Raw genomic sequence first — 27,510 nt, forward strand, 5'->3', positions numbered from 1 at the left:
CCGGCCTCCCGCATGCCCACTATACGCCCTCGCTCAAAGTCCGTCAACTGCACATACGGTACACGTCCACGCTGTCGCGGCATGCTACCAGTGTTAAAGACTGCGATGGAGCTCCGTATGCCACGGCAAACTGGCTGACACTGACGGCGGCGGTGCGCAAATGCTGAGCAGCTAGAGCCATTCGACGGCCATCGCCGCGGTTCCTGGTGTGTCCGCTGTGCCGTGCGTGTGATCATTGCTTGTACAGCCCTCTCGCAGTGTCAGGAGCAAGTATGGTGGGTCTGACACACCGGTGTCAATGTGTTCTTTTTTCCATTTCCAGGAGTGCAACGAACAATAACGAAAAGAACTGAGATTTAAAAAAAAAGGTATAAATGGTGATATAACACATATGTTTCTGGTTCACATACATTGTTTTACTAGTCTCTGCGTTTTCAAAAAGGTTCTGATATTTGTTGTTAGTTTCATAGAAGGATAGTTTATAATATTCGATGTTATGAAAACATAAAATCGTTCATTTGAGGAGTGAGTTTGTTCTACAAGACAGTTTGCGCTTCATTGCTTCAAGTTTTGTTCCTCACATGTTATAAGTATTCAGCTACTGAACAGGAACAGTGATCAAGTAAGAATTACATTTAGGCCAATTAAAAAGTAAGACTTTTTATTGTATATGAAAAACTATTGAAAAATTGGCATTTCTACTGGAACTTATAGGGTGACAATTATTGAACTATATGAAAAAAACGTAAATTAGTTACAAACAACGTGGCATGCACACACTTTATTCAACATGTAAACAACACTGCAGATATTCGGATTTAGGTTATGACATCTTCGATATGCCTGCCATCATTGGAGTTGATGTGGCGCAGACAAATAGCTAAATTCTGCATGACCCGCTGGAGTGCCGAAACATCGATGTTGCCGAAGACCTCCTGAATGGCTGCCACCCAACATCTTTAGACTCAGTTATCCAGGAACCCCTCCACGGAACATTGAAACAAAAAGTCAAATTAGCTGTCACCACAGTTTTTCAACCACTCGCTAACAGTCAGTACAACACAATACAATTCAAACACCAACATCCGGAAAAAATAGTATTCGTCGGCTATCTCTCTCTCTCTCTCTCTCTCTCTCTCTCTCTCTCTCTCTCTCTCTCTCTCTCATACACACACACGGTATAAATATGAATAGAAGTTAGTCTTGAACATATATTTCGCACTTTGTTAGGTTGGCAACAAGTAGGTAAAAATGCCAAAGAGGAGGAAAGACGTAACTGAGTCTCAATATTTACGTTGTGAAAAGCAGTGTCGAGCGAAATAGTTATATCGAGTGGCAATAGAAGATGATGTACCACAAGAAAAATGAGAAACATGGTGAACAGTGTGAAGAAGTTCAGAACGCGAAGTTGTGCTTATATGGCAGTAATAAAAGTGGTAGTGTGACTTGTAGACCAAATGTGAGAAATCGCAGATCAGCAAATCGTCAGTAATTCCTTTTTTACAAAAAAAAAAACAATCGCGATATGAACTGCTTCATAATATAAAACTAACTACACTGTATCCTTATAGATTCCATTGATGATGCCTTAGAACAAGATAAGGCGAAATGCGAATGCGATAAATAAATTAAGGAGCAGCAGGAAAAGGCAGTTCTATTAACAGAATAAGAGGTTTTCCGACGACATTATAATTATGTCAGAGACAGTCAAGGACCTGGAAGAGCAGTTGAACGAAATGTACAGTGTCTTTACAGGAGGATATAAGATGAACATCAACAAAGTAAAACAAGGATAATAGCGTGTAGTCGAATTAAATCAGGTGATGCTGAGGGAATAGTTTCGGAAATGACACACTTAAAGTGGTTGATGAGTTTTGCTACTTGTGGAGCAAAATAACTGATGATGGTCGAAGAAGAGAGGATATAAAATGTCGACTGGCTATTGTAAGGAAAGCGTTTCTGAGGAAGAGAAAATTGTTAACATCGATTATAGATTTAAGTGTCAGAAATACTTCCTAAAAGTATAGCCATGCAAAGATGTGAAACATGAACGAGAAATAGTTTAGACAATAAGGGAATAGAAACTTCTGAAATGTGGTGCTCCAGAAGAATGTTGAAGATTAGATGGGTAGATGATGTAACTAATGACGAGGAACTGATTATAATTGGGGAGAAGAAGAATCTGTGGCAGAACTTGACTAGAAGATGGGATCGGTTGGTAGGACGTGTTCTGAGGCATCAAGGGCTCACCAAGTTGATAATGGAGGGCAGCGTGGAGGGTAAAAATCGTAGAGGGAGGCCAAGAGATGAATACAATAAGCAGATTCAGAAGGATGTAGGTTGCAGTAGTTACTTGGAAACATAGAAGCTTGCACAGGATAGAGTAGCAGACCACAACAACAAGAACTAAATAATATCCATCTGTCTATATTTTGGATGTTAAATAGCCTATTTGTATTTGCGGCTACTAGATGGCACTCTTGTTGTAATGTTCATGCCCGCGATTGCTAACGCGGGTGCCTCAGTCTATTGCTACCTGTGGCTTGACATGTGTGAGCAACTCATGGTGCCTTGCCTTCCCTGTATTGTTTTTTAAAATTTTGTGACTTAAGCTTTATCGCTTGATATTTATGTTATATGTGACATATAACTACTGTTTCTTTCTTGTACTTGTAGTCAGTATTTACACTTATAAAAAATTTCCCATAATTTTGTACTTAAGTAATTGGCCAGTTTGAATGTTTTACTTCTGATGAAGGCACTGACAGTAGTGCCGAAACCAAGTCAAAAGGGTTACTTTTTTCGACCGAGGGCTGTTATTGGTTTAATTTTACTTTGTAAACGGTCCCTGACCATGCATCCATGTCTAAAACATTAAAAAAAAATTACGAAAGTTGTTTCGAGAAAGTTACCCACTTCTACATATTTTTTCAACTTTTTCAATCTTAGATGTGAAAATCTTCAGAATCCACAAAACCACTTACTGCGGATCTATTTGAAATGTAAACTTTTCGATTAAATCCTCATCAAAGTTGGGGTGAGTTTCCACCCGGAGCCGCATCTTAACGAGAAGTACAACGCTATTTCAGCCTACTTCATGTTCAAATTTGCTAATGAGTTTTCTTCAATGTAACATAAAACTTACTCGATTAATGACGTACGAGGAAGGAGAGTTATGACAGTAACCAACTTGTGACAAGAAATCACTACAGTGAGGTCTGTTACAGCAAGACTAAAAATTACGAAGTAGTCACTCTGAAGAAAATTGCATCGAGATAACTGTTAACGTTACCCAGGCGAGACACTTCCACTGCGCAGTTGTGTTCTTTTGCATATATTTGAGCCATGTGCGGCTCGTGTTCATACCATTTGTTCTTTGGCATTTTGTCACATCGAGTGGCGTCTTCTTTCTTCCTTACTTACTTGCATAACGAAGTTGCTGGCTTGCCTCCTTGAGAGGCAGCAGCAGCGCTTATCTTTTCTAGTACTGTCGTACTATCTTTGATGTGACCGCTAGTATTTCCGGGTGGTGGTAGTGTGTGTGGAAGTCAGTCAGTTGGGACGGAGCAGGGAGGAACTCCGCTAGGTACGAGGCCAGTCCTGGGCCGCTGGTGGTGCGCATGCGCTGTCAGATCGTTAGGCGCTAGCTGCGAGAGCGACAAGTTCGCTGCCCACCGAACCTGGACGCTGAAGCTGAGTGATCAGTTAACCTGTTATGAATCCTCAAGTATTGTCACATCTCTTCGTTCATTTCTCGGTTGTTGCTCCCTGGGCGGTTCGGGCTAGCAGCAACATATGATGTGTTGGGGTCGGCGAAATCTTGCAGCCGTCTTCCTATGGTGTGATTAATTACTAAATTGACTGTTACTTACCAGTGAAGTGCACCGGTGGTATTTACTGCCCTATGGCCGTTAACGCCACAGTTACGTGCTCTGGTCGTTAGCATACTTTTCCGGCAGTGTGCCTTTCCTCGTCGTGTTGAAGCTGTCTGGCAAGGCATGTTGTTCGACAGTCTTTTAAGTTGTTTTGTTCACCTTTGCTTAGAGTGGTTATTGTCCCCTTGGCTGTTTTTAAACGCCAGTGTTGGAAGATGCAGTGCTGTTCGTATCCTCGTCCTCGACCGATGTTTTCCGTCGTTGTGCCGTTGGTCGGACGGAAGTGAATTGGTTAACTTGTTGGTCTGTTCTTGGGCCGTCCCTAGTTTGGATTGCCATCCGATTATTTAATTTCAGCTAGTGGCTGCCTGTCTCACTTCCCCTTACGTTTGAGCTACCTTCTCAGGCCCTTGGAACACTTCTGAGCACCACTTGTTCTGTTTGTTTTAATTTGTGATTTTAATTTTAGTTTGAAGTATTGCGCGAGTCCTTCAGCTGTGTATTAATTCAGTTGTTTTTAAATTTTACATAAAGGCCTTCAGCCACGTTAAGTTAAAATTTTGAAGATTGATTTCATTTTAAAAAAGAAAGAAAATTACTTTATATTGGTTCTATCTGAAATTGTTTGTAATCCAGGCCCTAAACTCTTAACTGTTCGACATGTTTTGTGTGGCCTTCAGCCGAGGATTTACGTGAACACCTTCAGCCGTTGTTTCAAATTTGTTTGTGGCCTTCAGCCATGCAATAAGTTAATATTTCTTTAATTAGGCTTTTGGTCGTTCTGTTGTAAGTTTAAAAAGAAATTTCTTGGTTGGAAAAACTTGTTGTTAATGTGTTTTAATTGTAGTTGGCCTTTAGACTTGTAGGCCTTCAGCCAATAATTGTTTTCAATTGCATGTTTCTTTTAAGAGGGAAAAAATACCTTTTATTTTAATTGCTTTTATTTTCTAGGCCAGGCCTTCAGCCGTTCTTGTTTTTGATGTGGTTTTGGGCCTTGAGCCCAGAAAGCATATCAAGTTCTTTAACTAAGCCATCAGCTGTATTGTTTAATTGTGATATTTTAAAGCAATGTGTAAATGAGTGGTTCTTAGGAGAATAAAGTTGTGTGTTTGATTGTACGACACAGTAAATGTTTATGGCACCATCCGCAATCATAACCTTATCCTGAGCGTTCTCTGAGTATCTACCAAACTTTAATATATCAGTTCATCTTTTATGTAATTAATTGATCTCTTTATATTCAAAAGTAAACCACTGCACTACATTTTATGTTAGTTTAACAAAATGATTGTTATATGTGATTGCCAAATATATTTGACCATAAAATACATGGACCAGCCCTAGCGTTACCAATAAGCACCATGGCTTTTCACTTAACTACATGTTGTGAAGGTATATGTTATTAGTATATTATTAGTTTTAGCACTTAGTTCCTAAATAATAAATTAGTGAGCGTTATTCTGATATTCAGTTATTTTATATCTCTGATTGTTCATCTGTATTATCAAGTAAAAATTTGAACTTCTCTTCAATAGTGACAAACGCTTCTCTCATATGAAGCACTCAACTGCGAATTGCCCTATGCCAATAATTGTTCTACTGCATTCTCAAGTAAACACTGTAACTCATCTTCGATTGTAAGAAACGTTTCTCTCGTATGAAACATCCAACTGTAAACCATCAACTCGTTATATCATCGTATAAATTGCACCTAGGCCTTGAACTACATTTGCACTGCAATTATTCGTAGTTTTATACGTCTCTTGGCCCTTTGTCTTTCACAATAGGTGGTGGGAGGAAGCTGTAGTAGCTGTAGCTGTATAGCATTACGCATATGAGTAGTTGTTCTGTATCGGACAAAGAGGTATGTGTCTACTTATAAATCTGACTAATATTAAAAGATTTGATCTAAAGTTTGGTCTGTCTTTGTGCAATACCTAAACCTAAAGCCGATTATTGTATACACATGGACATTCTGATACCGGCTGATATTCCTGTTGTTCTTACTTTGTTTGCTGCGTGTTTTATTACATTTTCACCGAAGTGCCAAGGAAAGTGGTATAGGTGGTGTATTCAAATACAAAGATATGTAAACGGGCAGAATACGGCGCTATGGTCGGCAACGCCTATATAAGACAACAAGTAACTGACGCAGTTGTTAGATGGATTATTGTTGCTACAATGGCAGGTCATCAAGATTTAAGTGAGTTTGAGAGTGGTGTTATAGTCGGCGCACAAGCGATGAGACACAGTATCTCCGAGGTCGATATGAAGTGGTGATTTTCCCATTTCACGAGTGTGCCGTGAATATCAGAGATCCGGTAAAACATCAAATCTCCGACATCAGCACGGCTGAAAAAGATGCTGAAAGAACGGGACCAACGACTAGTGAAGAGAATCGTTCAACGAGGCAGAGGTGCATCCCTTCCCCAAATTGCTGCAGATTTCACGGCTGAGCCATCAACAGGTATCAACGTGAGAACCATTCAACCAACCATTATCGATATGGGCTTTCAGAGCCGAAGGTCCGCTCGTATACTCTTGATGACTGCTCGACACAAAGCTTTACGCCCCGTCTGGGGCTGTCAACACCAACATTGGACTGTTGATGACTGGAGACATCTTGCCTGGTCGGACGAATCACGTCTCAAATTATATCGAGCGGATGGACGTGTAGGAGTATGGAGACAGCCTTATGAATCGATGCACCCTGCATGTCAGCAGAGGACTGTTCAAGCTGGTCGAGTTTCTGTAATGGTGTGTGATGTGCAGTTGGAGTGATATGGGGCCCCTGATAGTTCTAGATACGACTCTGACGGGTGACACGTACGTAAGAATCCTGTATGGTAACCTGCTTCCATTCACAACCATTGTGAATTCCGACGGACTTGGGCAACCCCAGCAGGACAATGCGGCGCCCCACAAGTCCAGAATTGCTGCAGAGTTTCTCTAGGAACCCAATTCTGAGTTTAAACACTTCCTCTGGCCACCAGACTCCACAGACATGAACCTTATTGAGCATATCTGGGACGTCTTCCATCATGCTGTTCGTAAGAGATCTAAATCCTCTCGTACTCTTACGGATTTATGGACAGCCCTGCAGGATTCATGGTCAATCCCCTCCAGCACTACTTCATACATTAGACCATGCCACGTCGTCCTGCGGCACTTCTGCGTGCTCACGGGGGCCCTACACAATATTAGGGAGGTGAACCAGTTTCTTTGGCTCTGCAGTGTATTGCGCATATAATTTTATTTACTGTCAATAATTGCTTCTCATCTATGAAGCACTTACCAGTGAGCTATTTCACACATTGTATTTTCATGTATTTGCTGATTATCTTATACACATCGTCCTAGTGATACCATGCGATTTTCCTGCTACTCTTGCACTACGGTTGTTTATTACGCTTTTATGAGTACAATTTATGTTAAATTTAAATCTATGCAACTATTACCTAAGAGCTATTTCACTATTATGTATCCTGCACCTGCATTTCTAGCTGAATTTGCTCTGTATCTCTTCCTTATGGCTTACATGTTCGATACTTGGCTTTCAGTATGTTGTCGTTCCAGTTGTGCTTTTATGGTTACAATCAAGTAATGCCTTAGTCAATTCATACATATGCTTAAGGCTACTTGCTCTTGCATATAACATCAAATAGACCTAGGTTATCCATCCATTTACTGGTGTAATTTAAAGCGTTTTTCACACTGATTATAATTGGCACCTAGACTTCTGGTTACAGTATTACCCTGTTCATTATTTAAGAACATGATTTTTGATTATTGGCACTGTGCATATTTTCCGATATCGTAAGTAATGTCCTGCTTTTAAAAGTGACCATTCTGCTTTCTTTTTCTTAATATTTTCTTGTCCGTTACTACTTAACGAAATGCCTATGTTCGGTATATGGCTACTTCCAACGGTAGAAAAGGGTCCTAGATCCTTACGGTATGAATACCGTAGATGCAGTAGGTTATTCGTTATGTTGCCATTCTGTATATTACTATAGAGGCAAGTAAGTATTCGTTAAGCTAAGTTACCTAGTGGCGCCCTCTGACAGCGCTTTGTGTAGAAATAACGCTTCATACGCGACCAGTCACAGAGTTACTTCCTTGTTCGTGTAACACAGGGTGCGCCCATCTGCAGTTCGTCGCTCATGTCGGCACCAATGGCGTGTGTCGCTATGGATCGGAGGAAATCCTCTCTGGCTTCCGGTGGCTATCTGATTTGGTGAAGACTGCCAGTCTCGCTAGCGGGATGAAAGCAGAGCTCACCATCTGCAGCATCGTCGACAGGACTGACTGCGGACTTTTGGTGCAGAGCCGAGTGGAGGGTCTGAATCAGAAGCTGAGACGGTTCTGCGACCTTGTGGGCAGCAGATTCCTCGACTTTCGGGTTCCGCTGGGTAGGTCAGGAGTCCACTACACCCAGCAGGCGGATACGCGGGTAGCAGGGGTTGTGTGCCGTGGACTGGGCGTTATTTTAGGTTAGATGGCCTTGGGCAAGTACAGAATGGGCAACAGCCTCAAAGGGTGCGGAACAAAGTCAGGACATGCGGGAACCAAGCAGCAATCGGTATTGTGATTGTAAACTGTTTAAGCTGCGTTGGTAAAGTACCAGAACTTCAAGGGCTGATAGAAAGCACCGAAGCTGAAATCGTTATAGGTACGGAAAGCTAGCAGAAGCCAGAGATAAATTCTTTCGAAATTTTTACAAAGGCACAGACGGTGTTTAGAAAGGATAGATTGCATGCAACTGGAGGTGGCGTGTTTGTTGCTGTTAGTAGTAGCTTATCCTGTAGTGAAATAGAAGTGGATAGTTCCTGTGAATTATTATGGGTGGAGGTTATACCCAACAACTGAGCTAGGTTAATAATTTTACCGACCTTCCGACTCAGCAGAATTAGTGGCAAAACAACTAAGAGAAAATCTGGAATACATTTCACATAAATTTTCTCAGCATGTTATAGTCTTAGGTGGAGATTTCAATTTTCCAGATATAGACTGGGACACTCAGATGTTTAGGACGGGTGGTAGGGACAGAGCATCGAGTGACATTATACTGAGTGCATCATCCGAAAATTACCTCGAGCAATTAAACAGAGAACCGACTCATGGAGATAACATCTTGGACCTACCGATAACAAACAGACCCGAACTTTTCGACTATGTAAGCGCAGAACAGGGAATCAGTGATCATAAGGCCGTTGCATCATCCCTGAATATGGAAGTAAATAAGAATATAAAAGAAGGAAGGAAGGTTTATCTGTTTAGCAAGAGTAATAGGAGGCAGATTTCAAACTACCTAATAGATCAAAATGAAGATACGACACTGACAATGTTGAGTGTTTATGGAAAAAGTTCAAGGCAATCGTAAAATGCGTTTTAAACAGGGTCGTGCCGAGTAAAACTGTGAGGGACGGGTAAAACCGACCGTGGTTCAACAACAAAATTAGGAAACTACTGCGAAAGCAAAGAGAGCTTTACTGCAAGTTTAAACACAGCCAAAACCTCTCAGACAAACAGAAGCTAAACGATGTCAAAGTTAGCGTAAGGAGGGCTATGCTGAAGCGTTCAGTGAATTCGAAAGAAAAATTATATGTACCGACTTGACAGAAAATCCTAGGAACTTCTGGTCTTACGCTAAACCAGTAAGTGGATCGAAACAGCGTATCCAGGCACTCTGGGATGATGATGGCATTGAAACAGAGAATGACACGCGTAAAGCTGAAGGTGTTTAACACCTTTTTCCAAAGCTGTTTCACAGAGGAAGATCGCACTGCAGTTCTTTCTCTAAATCCTCACACGAACGAAAAAATGGCTGACATCGTGGTAAGTGTCCAGGGAATAGAAAATCAACTGAAATCACTCAACAGAGGAAAGTCCACTGGGCCTGACGGGATACCAATACGATTCTACACAGAGTACGAGAAAGAACTCGCCTCCCTTCTATCAGCCGTGTACCGCAAGTCTCTAAGAGGAACGGAAGGTTCCAAATGATTGGAAAAGAGCACAGGTAGTCCCAGTTTTTAAGAAGGGTCGTCGAGCAGATGCGCGAAACTATAGACCTTTATCTCTGACATCGATCTAATGTAGCATTTTAGAACATGTTTTTTGCTCACGTATCATGTAATTTCTGGAAACCCAGAATCTACTCTGTAGGAATCAACATGGATTCTGGAAACAGCGATCGTGTGAGACCCAACTCGCTTTATTTGTTCATGACACCCAGAAAATATTAGTTACAGGCTGCCAGGGAGATACTTCCGGAAGGCGTTCGACACAGTTCCGCACTGTCACCTGATAAACAAAGTAAGAGCCTACGAAATATCAGACCAGCTGTGTGGCTGGATTGATGAGTTTTCACCAAACAGAAGAAAGCATGTTGTTCTTAATGGAGAGACGTCTACAGGCGTTGAAGTAACCTCTGGCGTGCCACAGGGGAGTGTTATGGAACCATTGCATTTCACAATATGTATAAATGACCTAGTAAATAGTGTCGGAAGTTCCATGCGGCTTTTCGCGGATGATGCTGTAGTATACAGAGACGTTGCAGCATCAGAAAATTGTAGCGAAATGCAGGAAGATCTGCAGCGGATAGGCACTTGGTGTAGAGAGTGGCAACTGACCCTTAACACAGACAAATGCAATGTATTGCGAATACATAGAAAGAAGGATCCTTTACTGTACCACTGGTTATATGATAGCGGAACAAACACTGGTAGCAGTTACTTCTGTAAAATATCTGGGAGTATGGGTACGGAACGATTTGAATTGGTATCATCATATAAAATTAATTGTTGGTAAGGTGGCTACCAGGTTGAGATTCATTGGAAGAGTCCTTAGAAAATGTAGTCCATCAACAAAGGAGGTGGCTTACAAAACACTCGTTCGAACTATACTTGCGCATTGCTCATCAGTGTGGGATACGTACCAGATCGGGTTGACAAAGGAGATAGAGAAGATCCAAAGAAGAGCGGCGCGTTTCGTCTCAGGGTTATTAGGTAAGCGTGATAGCGTTACGGAGATATTTAGTAAACTCAAGCGGCAGACTCTGCAAGAGAGGCGCTCTGCATCGCGATGTAGTTTGCTGTCCAGGTTTCGAGAGGCTGCGTTTCTGGATGAGGTATGGAATATATTGCTTCCCACTATTTATACCTCCCGAGGAGATCACGAATGTAAAATTAGAGAGATTCGAGCGCGCACGGAGGCTTTCCGGCAGTCGTTCTTCCCGCGAACCACACGCAACTGGAACAGGAAAGGGAGCTACGACAGTGGCACATAAAGTGCCCTCCGCCACACACCGTTGGCTGGCTTGCGTAGTATAAATGTAGATGTAGATGTAGAAGACTACTAATGACACCCTTGGCTCGTGGCAGACTAAATGTAAGCATGAGGACCTACTTTAGTTGAGATCACAGCTCTGTACCACTTGTCAAATGGACGCACTTTGTACGTCTTTATTTTGTCAAGGTCTATATAATTGTTTTCAGTTTGTACAGGACAACAAGAGTGATTTATCTGAACAGAATATGACTAAGTGTGATGCCTAGTGGCTGTCATACGTGTTATGTATCACAGAATGGAAGTTTACATATAAAAGCTATTACGCACTTGTTTATTTCTTTTATGCAATTTTCTGTACTTTAGGTCTGAAGGTTGGTCCTCAGTGAGCTAAAACTAGTCATCAATGAAGGAAGTTTAGGGATCCTCACCATGGTTTTTATCCGCATATTTAATACAACATATTGCCTATTTCACCACGTGACAATATCAGCTAACAACATATTTGATTATGCTGTCCGGCATTTAATTATTGCCTTATAAGGTAATAAACATTGAATTTTTCCGTTTCCAAAATTCAAATGGTTCGAAGCACTATGGGACTTAACATTTGAGGTTATCAGTCCCCTAGAATTAGTACTACTTAAACCTAACTAACTTAATGATATCACATACAGCCATGAACGAGGGAGGATTCGAACCTGCGATCGTAGCAGCAGCGCGATTCCGGACTGAAGCACCTAGAACCACTTGGCCTCAACGGCCAGCTTTCCATTTCCATCCAATATGTTCATCTTTATATTTCACAAATTATTAGGTACTACTGTTTTTATTTCCTCTTGCAGAGCTTATCAAAGGTGTAAAGCGGAAACCGGTTATCTGTGCTAACAAGAATAAAACTTAACCAAGACTGTGAATTCCATGATGAAGACATTATGCATCAGAGTGGACTAGTTAAGATAGCGGAAATAGAGACAAACATGCACGCGGTGTGGGAACGTGTCGTAAAGGATTTTATGTTAAAAGAATGCTTTTTATCCATTTCCGCCCGTTGCTAATCGTTTTACTCCCGCGACGACAGAATAAAGCGTCCGCTTTGGGACATAAACTGACAATGAAGTAGGGCGCCAATGTTTTACATGTACTCACTCGCGACCTTAAATGACGGACGTAAATCAGAACTTTGTGGAAATACAAAAAAGGGAAAAGTTGCGATGGCGTTAGGTCGGCATAGCGGGACTGTTCATTGGGGCCATAACCGTACGAGGCGGTCTCATAAGCCCGCCCGTAGGGGCTGCTCGGCGCTCCCAAAGTTGCGATTTACTGGCCTCGTAAATCAGAAACCTGTAGCTGGTTTAGAGCGCCATAAATCAGCCAAGAAGTGCGTTTAGCGGGGCGACGTGTGTGCGGCTGCGTATCGCTGTGTGTGTGTGTGTGTGTGTGTGTGTGTGTGTGTGTGTGTGCCAGCGCGCGCCTCGGTGGTTTGGGAACTAGGTTAAACTAGCGACGCGCGCTGGGCTATCTAGGATCGGACGGGCATGTTGTGGGGCCGGTAGCTTGCTGGTTGCAATGTGTGGGGGGGCGGAGGGGTAGTTTCCTCCCCCTGTTGCCGCCGCCCGGCCTCGTCGGCAGTAATGAATGGCAGAGAACGGAGTGGAGGAACGGATCTCTCCGCGGGGCGACAGAACACGGCCGCGATTTATTGCGAGCGCTGCCCTCACCCCCACCCTCTCCCCCAGCTAGTCTGTCACTGCTCCACCACGTCGATGCAGACGCCCAGCTTACCCGTATCCCGTGGTGAAAGAGGTTTCTCAAACACCACCTACCCGCACCTACCCCTTTCGAAGACGGTCCGTCACGCACGGTCTCGGGTCGATAGAACCTTAAGAAGAGAATTAATGTCACATTACGACGTGGTTATTGGAGACAGAGCATGAAATCGGTAAGACCAGAATGATGTGGAACAAAACTGTTAGTGGCGTTCTCAAAAAACCGTCTCAAAATAAAATGTGAGGGAAACTGCCCACACAGGGCTTACTTTACTCTTCTCGAATGCTTCAACCATTCTGGTACATTGCTCTGTATGGAAGTGCGTGTTGTCAAACAAAGGCGATGTGCATTGCGGGAACTTTAATCTCAATGGTCCGAGAGACTGCTCTTCAGTATTAGTCGGCAGCATGGAAAATGCAGTAGTATATCTGTACATCAGTGAATAAAACACGAAACAAGGAGTTGAAGATGCATAATAAACCTCTGCCGCTGCTTTCAAAGCCCAATCGACGTAAAATGTATACCACCAACTGAAGACATGTTAAAATCCTAAAAGAATTTTGGCATATAGAAAGTTCCCATTAAGATATTTCTGGGTTAATTGCTGCAAAAATCTTATAGTTGACTTGTTGTTGTTGTTGTTGTTGTTGTCTTCAGTCCTGAGACTGGTTTGATGCAGCTCTCCATGCCACTCTATCCTGTGCAAGCTTCTTCATCTCCCAGTACCTACTGCAACCTACATCCTTCTGAACCTGCTTAGTGTATTGATCTCTTCGTCTCCTTCTACGATTTTTACCCTCCACGCTGCCCTCCAATACTAAATTGGTGATCCCTTGATGCCTCAGAACATGTCCTACCAACCGATCCCTTCTTCTAGTCAAGTTGTGCCACAAACTTCTCTTCTCCCCAATCCTATTCAATACTTCCTCATTAGTAATGTGTTCTACCCATCTAATCTAAGGCATTCTTCTGTAGCACCACAGTTCGAAAGCTTCTATTCTCTTCTTGTCCAAACTATTTATCGTCCATGTTTCACTACCATACATGGCTACACTCCATACAAATACTTTCAGAAACGACTTCCTGACACTTAAATCTATACTCGATGTTAACAAATTTCTCTTCTTCAGAAATGCTTTCCTTGCCATTGCCAGTATACTATTTATATCGTCTCTACTTCAACCATCATCAGTTATTTTGTTCCCCAAATAGCAAAACTCCTTTACTACTTTAAGCGTCTCGTTTCCTAATCTTATTCCCTCAGCATCACCTGACTTAATTTGACTACATTCCATTATTCTCGTTTTGCTTTTGTTGATGTGCATCTTATATCCTCCTTTCAAGACACTGTCCATTCCGTTCAACTGCTCAACAGATTGAATAACATCGGGGAGAGGCTACAACCCTGTCTTACTCCCTTCCCAACCACTGCTTCCATTTCATGTCCCTCAACTCTTATAACTGCCATCTGGTTTCTGTACAAATTGTAAATAGCCTTTCGCTCCCTGTATTTTACCCCTGCCACCTTTAGAATTTGAAAGAGAGTATTCCAGTCAAAATTGTCAAAAGCTTTCTCTAAGTCTACAAATGCTAGGAACGTAGGTTTGCCTTTCCTTAATCTTTCTTCTAAGATAAGTCGTAAGGTCAGTATTGTCTCACGTGTTCCAGTATTTCTACGGAATCCAAACTGATCTTCCCCGAGGTCGGCTTCTACTAGTTTTTCCATTCGTCTGTAAAGGATTCGTGTTAGTATTTTGCAGCTGTGGATTATTAAACTGATTGTTCGGTAATTTTCACATCTGTCAACACCTGCTTTCTTTGGGATTGGAATTATTATATTCTTCTTGAAGTCTGAGGGTATTTCGCCTATTTCATACATCTTGCTCACCAGATGGTACAGTTTTGTCAGGACTGGCTCTCCCACGGCCGTCAGTAGTTCCAATGGAATGTTGTCTACTCCGGGGGCCTTGTTTCGACTCAGGTCTTTCAGTGCTCTTTCATATTCTTCACGCAGTATCGTATCTCCCATTTCATCTTCATCTACATCCTCCTCCATTTCCATAATATTGTCCTTAAGTACATCGCCCTTGTATAGACCCTCTATATACTCCTTCCACCTTTCTGCTTTCCCTTCTTTGCTTAGAACTGGGTTCCCATCTGAGCTCTTGATGTTCGTACAAATGGTTCTCTTATCTCCAAAGGTCTCTTTAATTTTCCTGTAGGCAGTATCTATCTTGCCCCTAGTGAGATAAGTCTCCACATCCTTACATTTGTCCTCTAACCATACCTGCTTAGCCATCTTGCACTTCCTGTCGATTTCATTTTTGAGACGTTTGTATTCCTTTTTGCCTGCTTCATTCACCGCATTTTCATATTTTCTCCTTTCATTAATTAAATTCAATATTTCCTCTGTTACCCAAGGATTTCTACTAGCCCTCGTCTTTTTACCTACTTGATCCTCTGCTGCCTTCACTACTTCATCCCTCAAAGCTACCCATTCTTCTTATACTGTATTTCTTTCCCCCATTCCTGTCAATTGTTCCCTTATGCTCTCCCTGTTTCTTAAAATGTTAAATACAAAAATAATCAACGTTGCAGCCGTGTCACACCGGCCTTCTCAGGGCATATACTATTTAGCAGGGTCCAAATGGTCCAAATGGCTCTGAGCACTATGGGACTTAACTTCTAAGGTCATCAGCCCCCTAGAACTTAGAACTACTTAAACCTACTTAACCTAAGGACATCACGCACATCCATGCCCGAGGCAGGATTCGAACCTGTGACCGTAGCGGTCGCTCAGTTCCAGACTGTAGCGCCTAGATCTGCTTGGCCACTCTGGCCGGCAATTATCAAGGTAGTGAGTATCTCAATACATTGCATTTCTTAGAGCGTTTAGATCACCAACGTTATATCTGTCAAAATTTTAGTGGCATTGAAGTACGACTGGTCTATGTTAGCCGAAAGGGAGGAGATGCATTGCAAATTATTTATAGGCACGAATACATCAGCGAATGCGTTCTCCAAGAGTAAGGAAGGAAACGAAATTTTGAAGCAGTCTGATAACATCAACAGGAAGAGTGCGTCCCCAGTACATTGTGCTGCCGGCACGGTAGCTCAGTGTGTTCGGTCAGAGGGTTAACTCCCCTCCATAATAAAAAAACAACGACCTAAAATGGGTGTATTACGACGTTCGCCCCGCACAGATGCAACGAATGTCAATCCTCAGGGCCCGGGTTCGATTCACGGCTAGGACGGATATTTTCTCCGCTCAGGGCGTGGGTGTCGTGTTGTCCTGATCATAATCATTTCATCGACGCGCAAATCGCCGAAGCGGCGTCAAATAGAAAGATTTGCACCGGCGAACGGTCCACACGACGGGAATCCCTAGTCACACGACATTATTATTATTATTATTATTATTATTAACAGGGGGGACAGATCCCGGCGTCCTGGCTGGCAGTAGTCGCAGAACTACGGCCCAATTGTGACGCTCATCGGACACTGCCGCAACCGGATAAACAAACTAATAGCAGAAAAAATCACGGCTACTACAATCATCTCGCCGATTCGTAACGGTTTACGAGTTCCCAGCAAGCAGTGCAATCCACAAATAGTCTGTCACACATCCCTCCCCTCAGTCTTAGCGTTGAGCAGCCAATAAAATTCTAAAAAGTGTTACCCCAATAAATGCAATGAAGCTTACACTTCCCAGCTAAGCATCTTCAGGTCTTATCCATCGGCTTCCGCCAGCATTTCAACCAACTTCCGCTCCTCGACGATGAAATTCAACCCTAGATACACCCCTCCTTCAAACCCGAGTCACAGCGTTCCGCTTCGCACCATCCTTCCACTTTCATCTCTCACCCTTTCTCCAACTCCACCTCCACCTTTAATCACTATGTGTGATTCCAGAAGACCCCTAGTATTATTCATTATTCCGCCTCCATCATAACCATGTTCATTTTCGTGCATCAGCATCATTCACATGATCGTCAGTGACTGAATCCTAGCTCTAATAGATACGCGTCCAATAAGTTTTAAAAATCATCACTATTGTCCACCATTGCGTCTTTTTAAAAAAAATCTTCATGATTCTACCTTTGTTTTTAAAAATCGTAAATACTGTCAAATGATGTGTTAAAAAAAACATTTATTGCCATCTGTTTCAGTCTATTTCAGACCATCTTTGCTGTTGTTGTATAACTTTTGGCTGAAGAGCAGTTTTATCCACTTCCGGCCCTCCCCTTCGTGGGAAAATGAAATGGCAATAAAGAAATGTAAAATCCCTACCCTGACGAACGGTGCTGCGAAACGGCAGGAATTTCGATTGTTTTAGAATTTTAAGTATTGTGTAAGACAATAAGGTATTATACACAGAAGGGTTTTAATGAGACTCACACCTGCCTCTTAAGCGTACGTATTTATGAAGAAACTTGTACAAAAAGTGGCTAATTGCTGTTCATTTTCAAACTAATATTTCTTCCATCGTACCTGTATAAAGCAATGAGGTTAAATTTAATAAGACATGTATATTCAAAGGAGTACCAAGAAAATTTCATCACTTTCATTATCCACAAACGTTAGAGAAATGGCAGAGAAATTACTCTGTTACCTCATGTACCTTCCGTCTCACATCGTGCCGTGACTTGTGCAATACAAATTTACATCTACGCCTACATGAGTACTCTGCAATTCACACTTCAGTGCTTGACACCACTTTAAGACAACTCTTCTACAGTTCTGTTCTCCGATAGCATCTTGAGGTATCCTTCCTCTGTAGTCTCTGACTGGAAGGCCTTTAAGACAGTTCGGTCCCATCCTAAAAGCTATTCCTTGTCTAGTAGCACCTAGGGGACATATGCAAGGTAATAGAGTGGTTAGTTTCTGTCATTCAGTGTCGGAAACTAACAACTGTAATTGGTGACGTGTTTTCAAAGAACTCTAAAAGTAGAGTTGATAAAATAAATGATGGTATACCACAAGGTTCTGTTTTGATCCCACTTCTTTTTAATTTGCATATGAGACCTGATTGCAAGGTAGTCATAGAGCGCGCAGGATACGGTTAAGATTGTGGATGGGGCCGTAAAGAGTGTGAGTTCCACAATCAAACACACAACTTTATTTTTCTAGGAACCACTTATTTACACATTGGCCTAAAAGATCACAATGAAACAATATGGCTGATATGCTTTCTGGGCTGAAGGCCCCAAAACAGACAACAAGCAAAACAAGTGGTGCTCAGAAGTGTTTCAAGGGTCGGCCTGGGAGGTAGCTCAAACGTAAGGTGAGATGAAACAGGCAGCCAAGATTTGAGGATAGGTAATCGGATGGCAACCCAAATTAGGGACGGTCCGACCAACAGTTTAACCAATTCCTTTCGTCCGACCAACGGCACGACGATGGTGAATATCGGCCGAGGACGAGAATACAAACAGCACTACGCCACCAGAAACTGGTGTCTAAAAACAGCCAGAGGAACAAATACAGGGTGTTTCAAAAATGACCGGTATATTTGAAACAGCAATAAAAACTAAACGAGCAGCGATAGAAATACACCGTTTGTTGCAATATGCTTGGGACAACAGTACATTTTCAGGCGGACAAACTTTCGAAATTACAGTAGTTACAATTTTCAACAACAGATGGCGCTGCAAGTGATGTGAAAGATATAGAAGACAACGCAGTCTGTGGGTGCGCCATTCTGTACGTCGTCTTTCTGCTGTAAGCGTGTGCTGTTCACAACGTGCAAGTGTGTTGTGGACAACATGGTTCCTTAGAACAGAGGATTTTTCTGGTGTTGGAATTCCACCGCCTAGAACACAGTGTTGTTGCAACAAGACGAAGTTTTCAGCCGAGGTTTAATGTAACCAAAGGGCCGAAAAGCGATACAATAAAGGATCTGTTTGAAAAATTTCAAAGGACTGGGAACGTGACAGATGAACGTGCTGGAAAGGTAGGGCGACTGTGTACGGCAACCACAGAGGGCAACGCGCAGCTAGTGCAGCAGGTGATCCAACAGCGGGCTAGGGTTTCCGTTTGCCGTGTTGCAGCTGCAGTCCAAATGACGCCAACGTCCACGTATCGTCTCATGCGCCAGAGTTTACACCTCTATCCATACAGAATTCAAACGCGGCAACCCCTCAGCGCCGCTACCATTGCTGCACGAGAGACATTCGCTAACGATATAGTGCACAGGATTGATGACGGCGATATGCATGTGGGCAGCATTTGGTTTACTGACGAAGCTTATTTTTACCTGGACGGCTTCGTCAATAAACAGAACTGGCGCATATGGGGAACCGAAAAGCCCCATGTTGCAGTCCCATCGTCCCTGCATCCTCAAAAAGTACTGGTCTGGGCCGCCATTTCTTCCAAAGGTATCATTGGCCCATTTTTCAGATCCGAAACGATTACTTCATCACGCTATCTGGACATTCTTCGTGAATTTGTGGCGGTACAAACTGCCTTAGACGACACTGCGAACACCTCGTGGTTTATGCAAGATGGTGCCCGACCACATCGCACGGCCGACGTCTTTAATTTCCTGAATGAATATTTCGATGATCGTGTGATTGCTTTGGGCTATCCGAAACATACAGGAGGCGGCGTGGATTGGCCTCCCTATTCGCCAGACATGAACCCCTGTGACTTCTTTCTGTGGGGACACTTGAAAGACCAGGTGTACCGCCAGAATCCAGAAACAATTGAACAGCTGAAGCAGTACATCTCATCTGCATGTGAAGCCATTCCGCCAGACACGTTGTAAAAGTTTTCGGGTAATTTCATTCAGAGACTACGCCATATTATTGCTACGCATGGTGGATATGTGGAAAATATCGTACTATAGAGTTTCCCAGACCGCACCGCCATCTGTTGTTGACAATTGTAACTACTGTAATTTCGAAAGTTTGTCTGCCTGAAAATGTACTGTTGTCCCAAGCATATTGCAACAAACGGTGTATTTCTATCGCTCCTCGTTTACTTTGTATTGGCGTTTCAAATATACCGGTCATTTTTGAAACACCCTGTATGAACCAAACAATTTAAAAAGCTGTCGAACTACACGCCGTTCTGGACAGCGACAACACAAGGAGGAAAAGGCAAACTGCCTAAAAACTACGTTAACAACCACGGCAGGTAACTGAAGCGTTAACGACCACAGGAGAGATAATTCCGCTAGCGCAGTTCACCGATAAGTAACAGTCAATTTAATAGTTAGTCACAACATAGACGCCTGCAAGATTTCGCCGACTCCATCGCTGCTAGCGAGAATGGCCAAGGGGGCAACAACCCGCAAATGAACGAAGAGATGTCATAGCAGTTGAGGTTTCGTAACAGATTAACTGATCACTCAATTTCAGCGTCCAGGTTCGGTGGGCAGCGAACTTGTCGCTCTCGCAGGTAGCGCCTTACGATCTGACAGCGCGTGAACACCGCCAGCGGCTCCAACCTCGCCTCGCATCACGGAGACTCGCTTCCTGCTCTGTCCCAGCCGACTCACTGCCACACACACACACACACAGAGCTTTAATTATAACTGCCCAGTACAACTACAGAGACTACACAAGGTTCCACGAAAACGCTTCCACAAACAACTCGAACAATACTAAAACCAGTGACTGTGGAACAACAAGGACGAGTCACAAATCGACTCACACAGGGAAACCAGAAACGGTCAGCGACCAAGAACACGTCGTACGATAAGACGACCGACCGAACGATCAACCAAGGTCGTCCCACTTAAGCGATGGGTGTCGGCAACGGTTGGGAGAGTCATGGCTGTCCGGACCTCACTGCTGCTACGCCCCGACTCCCTTCGGACGCACGCCGACCCAGAAACACTGGCTGGGACCCAAACATGCAGAGGAAACTCTTGGCCATTGGCCACCCGACATCTCTGCACAAGTAAGGAACCGCCCACGTCCCACAAGGTGATAAACTGAAGGGGACCGGAAACGGTCGGGCGAGTACTCGCTGTCCGGACCTCAGCGGTGCTGAATCCCTACTGAACTCCCGACACAAAACGACCCGGAAATACTAACGGTCGCTTCAAAGATAGTACGACAGAGCTCTTATTAATAAGCGGTGCTGCTGCCACTCACGGCCAGGTAAGCCAGAAACTCAGTGAGGCCAGTAAATCGAATAAGAAACGGGAGGGAAATACCGTAAAGACAAGATGTCAATCAATAAACGGCACGAACACGAGCCACGCACGGCGCAGTGTATATACTAGTTTTCATAAACTAATTCCAGGGAATTTATTTACTTTGATGATATTGCTTTGACAGCCGCTGTAACCAAGCCGTTCTAGGTGCTTCAGTCCGAAACTACGCTGCTGCTTCGGGCATGGATGTGTATTATGTCCTTAGGTTAGTTAGGCTTAAATAGTTCTAAGTCTAGGGGACTGATGACCTCAGATGTTAAGTCCCATACTGCTTAGAGTAATTTGAACCATTTTTTGATATTGCTTTGATCGCTGCAGATCAAAGACTTAGGGAAGCTTAAGCGACACTACCATCAGACCTAAAGATGTTGGATAATACTTCAAACTTAACTCTACCTGGCCGAGTCCTCGAACGACTGTTGTATCAACTTTCCACCTTCGAAATAAAAAAGCGAACCACCAACTTATCGACAAATTTAGAGATCAGATACTCCAGTATTGTAGCATTCCAAACAGGGATGGGGAAGGAGGAAACAATCAGTCATTAAAAGCAAGAGGGAACCCAAAGTCCGTCCAAAGGTATTCCCGTTACTTGCAATCAGTATGTATGCATAGGTGGAATATGGATCAATAGATTCTGTGGGGGGCTGAAGAAAAAGCTTTTGTGTCAGGAAAGCCTAGACAGGTCTCTGACATAAAACGCCCATCTCTGAAATGTGGCAACTAAAATCAAAGCTGGCAACAATATACTCCAGAAGTTAAAAGTAACTGTTGGGGGTGCCGTTGAAGTAGTCCTCAGAACATGAGCTTTAGCTCATTCGTACTGTCACGCAATACTGTTATTACACATGGCTGAAAGGTGCTCACAGTAAAGTAGAGAGACAAACAAACAATGCGCCTCATCAGGGTCTATTCGTTACACACACACACACATATTGGCTATCGGTTCTAATAATGATCCTCAGTCAAACATAAAATGATCAAACTCATTGCTGAACAAGTGAACAAGAATAAAATCAACCCAAAATTACCAATTCATTTAGAAATTTTATTATCAGGACCCTAGCGACTGAGGTCTAGGCAACCATCGTGGCTCACACCAATCATCCTGGAGATATTCGTGTCTACATGTAAGATGCCTGGAATGATCAATGGCAGGAGCAGACTGACTTGAAGTGTCCTCAGTTAATTAAAATGCTCTGGGAGCGAACAACAGGTTTTCATCTACTTCTTCAGCAATGGTGTATAGTGATCGGGTCAGAACTGATTAGAGTGTTGGTGTACCAGTAGGGATGGAAGTCCTCCATTGTTATTATTATTATTGTTATTATTATTCACGTATGGGCCACATAGGACCACTTTTGATAGATGGCATTCCTTTGTGTACAAATTTGTTTCATTCTTTCAGAATGAAGTCTTTCATCAGACCACTGTGTTACAGTCCGTTTTATAATTTCCCTCTGACCAACTTTCCAGGAAAATATCTTTTGATGAATGTTTTTCTATCAGCAAACGTCTGTCTGAGTTGTACCGGTTACTTTAAGATCCTCCTTAATCACTGCCATTCATTTAATTGGCTCAGTTTTGGCCTTACTTCTGTTTTCGTAGAATTATACTACTTGTTTTGTCAATCTTTTAACATGCCAATAAAATTTAAGTCTTCGTTTTCCCATGCCAACATGTATGTGTATTCTTCTATTTCTTCATTAGTTCTCAGTCTATTAGTTTCTCCGTCAGAAATTTTTGGTGCTAATACTTTCTTATAATCTTGCTTTCTTTTTTTGAATTTCTTCAATATCCCTCTTTCTATATAAAATTAAAGTTACTGTTCCATAAAGACATTAAAGTTTGATTACACAGTGCTGTAATGGATAAGGTTACTGAATTTAGAAAGTGATATTTCGTTACAAATATTTTGTGTTAATCTGAATGCAGTTGTCATTTTTCGACAGCGATCTTCGTTTGTAGCTTCTTCCAGAAAGTTTTCGTGTAGTATTTCCCCCAATTATTGAAACTGAGAAATCCTTTTTATTTTTCCATATTTTGTGTCCCAAAACTTTTGTGCTTGTTTGTTGCATGCCATATATTCCGTTTTTCCAAGTGATATTTGTGATCCTACTTTTTCCTCAGCTTGTTCAAGAATTTAAATTTGTTTTTGATCTGTGGTAATATCTCTAGTTAAAAGTGCCAGATCATTTTCAAAGGCTAGGCATTTTATTCTTATATTATTTCTAGCTTACTTCATTGATAGACCTATGTTTTGGGTCGACTTTTGCTCTCGCCATTCTGTAATCTTCCAAAACACAGTTAAACAGTATTGGGGAGAATCCATCTCCCTGTTTAACACCAGTCTTTATATCAAATGGTTCAGAAATTTCTCTCGTGAATTTAACTTTAGAGCTAGTACTAGTTAACGTTTCCTTAACTAGTGTTAGAATTTTATTATTTAGCCCTTGCTCCCTTGAAATTTGGATAAGAGATTCACGATCAACTGAGTCGCAGGCCTTTTTAAAATTCTCAAATGTGCATACAATTTTGTTGCCAGAAATACCTTGGTGCCTAAGAATTTGTTACGGATAGGATCTGTTTGATCTAAAGCCTGCTCGGTATTCACCAGTTTTGGGCTTTGACCGTTCTTGGACTCGATTAAACATTGCGAGAGAATGTTGTATGTGACCGGGAGAAGAGAGATTCCTCAGTAATTTTTAACATCGGTTCTATCCCCTTTTTTTTGCAATGGATGCATTGGGGTAATTTTCCAGTCTCAGTTTTCCAGATATTTCCTATTAGTTGAATGACATCTGTTATAGTGCTATGATTTTAGTAATCCTGCAATTATACCGTATGATCCGGATGTTGTATTGTTTCTAAGTCTCTAAATTTGTTTAATTATTTCGATTTGATCAGGTTCTTTAGAGTTAGAGTTGGTGTTATTAGTTTGCCATGCTTGAAATTTATCCGCTGGTTCTGGACAGTTTAATAGTTTTTCAAAATAATTGGCAAGTATCTTACAGTTTTCCTGTTTGTTAAGAGCCAAACAGCCATTTTCATTTTTGAAGCAAAGACTTTGAGGTTGGTAACCAGTTAGTTTTGTTTTGAATGTTTTCTAAAAGTTTCTTTTGTTGTTCTTTTGGAAGTTTTTTCGATTTCTAAAAGTTGGTCATTTTCGTAGTTTCTTTTTGTCGGATTAATTTAGATGTTTCTTTTCTTACAGTTAGAAAGGTGGTGTAAATATTTTTGGTTTTGTTACTATTCCAATTTTTGAATGCCTCGTGCTTAGACTTAGCTGTTGTTTCACAATCTGCTTTCCACCAAGGGTACTTTTATTTATTTATTTATTTTCTGTTGTCCGCCATGAATTCCTCTCCTATGCCTACCTCTTGCAACCTACGTCCTCGATTATTTACTGAATGTAATCCATTTTCTGTCTTCCACTACAGTTTTTGCCGTCTACAGCTGCCTCTAATGCCGTAAAAATCATTCCATAACGTCTTTACAGTGGTCCTACTATCCTGTCCCTTCTTCTTGTAAGTGTTTTCCATATTTTCCTTTCCGCCTAATTTTCAGCATTCTTCTGTAACAGCACATCTCAAATTCTTCGTTTCTCTCCTTTCCTGGTTTTCCCGAAGACCATGTATCGCTACCACACAACGCTGTGTTCTAGACTCACATTCTCAATTTAAGGCCTATGTTCGTTACGAAGAGATTTCTCTTATCCTGGAATGTCGTTTCTACTGTTGCCGTTGCTTGTTATATCCTTCCTCCGGCCGTCATGGGATATTTTGCTGCCTAGGTAGCAGAATTCCTGATGTTAAATTTCTCGCTCTTCTCGTTTCTGCTATTTCTCATTACTTTCGTCTTTCTTCGTCTGGACTTAAAGATATGAACCCATTATAAAAATGAGAGTGTGTTTATCTGTGTATAAATGTATATATTTGTCGTCTAGCTGTCTAGTATTTTCTCCTGTTGTCACACAAACAAATAAAATGAAGTATAGTCATGAGAATCAACAAAATATTTTCACATTTTGGAAGGAAGTCTGAAATTTCGTAATAAAATTTCCCCGCAACGATAAACAAATTTATTTAAATGATTACAACGACAAGTCGCGTTTCATATGCATGACATACATGACACTCTCTATCCTTGTTCGCGACAGTACCACCCAAACTTGTTTTCTTCGATTTTTTTTAGACTTCCGTCAATCCTCTCTGGGAAATATCCCAAACCACTCAGATATACTCCAGAAGAGGACGTCCAATCGTAATGAGGGCGGCCCCTTTACTAGATCAGTTGCATCATGTAAGAGTTCTTCGCATAAAACGAAGTCTATGGTTCGCCTTACAAACGTGTTCTATATTAAGGTTCAAGTTTCAGTTGAAATGTAATCTATAGGTATTTATTTTAACTGACTTACTGTTATCTGTGTTACTCACTGTGTAAACAGACGTTAATGTCTAGGACTCTGCGTTTGGAGCACAGTATTATATGGTAATGGTACATGGACTGTGGGAAAACCAGTAAAAGAACAGACGCACAGCATCTCATATGTGGTGTTACAGAAGAGTGTTGAGGAATGAGGAGGTTCTACGGAGAATCGACTGGAAAGGAACATCTGGAAAACGCTGACAAGAAGAAGGACAGGATGATATGACATCTGTACCGGATTCCTTTTGGCACTCACATGGATAACGTCACATATTTTTATTGTTTAGAGTCAATTGCCGCTTTCCGAACTATACAGGTACCTAGAGTAACGAATTTAGAAATTGGTTTTGTTCATTTGATGACTTTACTAGACGGTACACGAAAGCAAACCAAAACCGACAACAATAGTTCAGGTATTCATGCCAACGTCGCAAGCAGAAGATGAAGAAACAGAGAACGTATACTAAGATATTGAAAGGATCATTCAGTACATAGAGGGAGATGAAAATCCAATAGCCATGAGAGACTCGGATGCGGTTTTAGGGGAAGGATGGGAGAAGGGGCTTACTGGAAAATATGGTCTTGGTGATAGGGAGGAGAGAGGAGAAACAGTGAGTTCTGCAATATGTTTCAAATGGTAATAGCGAATACTCTTCTCAAGAATCACAAGAGAAAGAGGCATACTTGAAAAAGGAAAGAAGATACAGGAAGGTTCCAATTAGATTACATCATGGTCCGGCAGAGATTCCTAAATCAGGTTTGGATTGTGAGACATACTCAGGAGCAGATACAGACTGAGGCCACAATTTGGTAATCAGGAAGTGTGAGGTGAAGTCTAAGAGATTGATCAGGAAGAATCAGTACGCAGAGAAATGGGATACGGAAGTATTAAGGAACGAAGAGGTACTCTTGAAGTTCTCAGAAGCTATAGATTGTGCGATCAAGAAAAGCTCAGTCGGCAGTTCAGTTATAGAGAAATGGATATCTCTAAATGGGCAGTCACAGAATTTGGAAAGAAAAACATAGATGAAAAGAAGGTAACTATGAAGAAACGATGGGTAACAGAAAAAAATACTTCAGTTGATCGGCAAAAGAAGAAAGTACAAAGATATTCATGGGATTTCAGCATTATAAAGGTATATGTTCCGTAGGAAAGACAAATAGGAAGCACAGGGAACCGTAAGACTGTCGATATACCATCCGACATTCGGAAAGACACTATCGACAAGATTCTGAAGGTTGAAAGAGCCAACAACTACGAGAATTATCAGACAATCAGTTTAACCATTGATGCATCCAAGTTGCTGATTGGGACAGCACACATAAGAATGGGAAAAAAAATTGAGGATGTGTTGGATGACGTTAAGTTTGGTTCTAGGGAAGGTGAAGGCACCAGAGAGGCAGTTAATACGTCGCAGTTGATAATGATAGAATGACTGAAGGAAAATCAAGACATGTTGAGAGGATTTGTCGACTTGGAAAAAGCGTTCAAAAATGTAAAATGGTGCAAGTTGATCGAAAATTTTTGGTAATTTATAGTAAGTTCCAATGGGACCAAACTGCTGGGGTCATCGGGTTTAGACACTATTAATCTAAGTTAAACTAACTTACGCTAAGAACAACACACACACACACACACACACACACACACACACACACACACACACACACACACACACATGCTAGAGGGTGGAGTCGAACCTCCGACGGGGGAAGCGGCGCAAACCGTGGCAAGGCGCCCAAAATACAGTGGCTACCCCACGTGGGGAAGATGTTTGAAATTCTAAGAAGAATAGGGATAAGCTGTACGGGAAGACGCGTAATGTACAATATGCCCAAGAACCAAGAGGGAATAATAAGACTGGAAGACCAAGAACGAAGTACTCGAATTAAAAAACATGTAAGACTGGGACGTAGAATTTCACCTCTACTGTTCAATCTATACAGCGAAGAACCAATGACAGAAATAAATGAAAACTGCAA

Source organism: Schistocerca gregaria, chromosome 1 (genome assembly GCF_023897955.1).
Source record: "Schistocerca gregaria isolate iqSchGreg1 chromosome 1, iqSchGreg1.2, whole genome shotgun sequence".
Taxonomy (NCBI): Eukaryota; Metazoa; Arthropoda; class Insecta; order Orthoptera; family Acrididae; genus Schistocerca; species Schistocerca gregaria.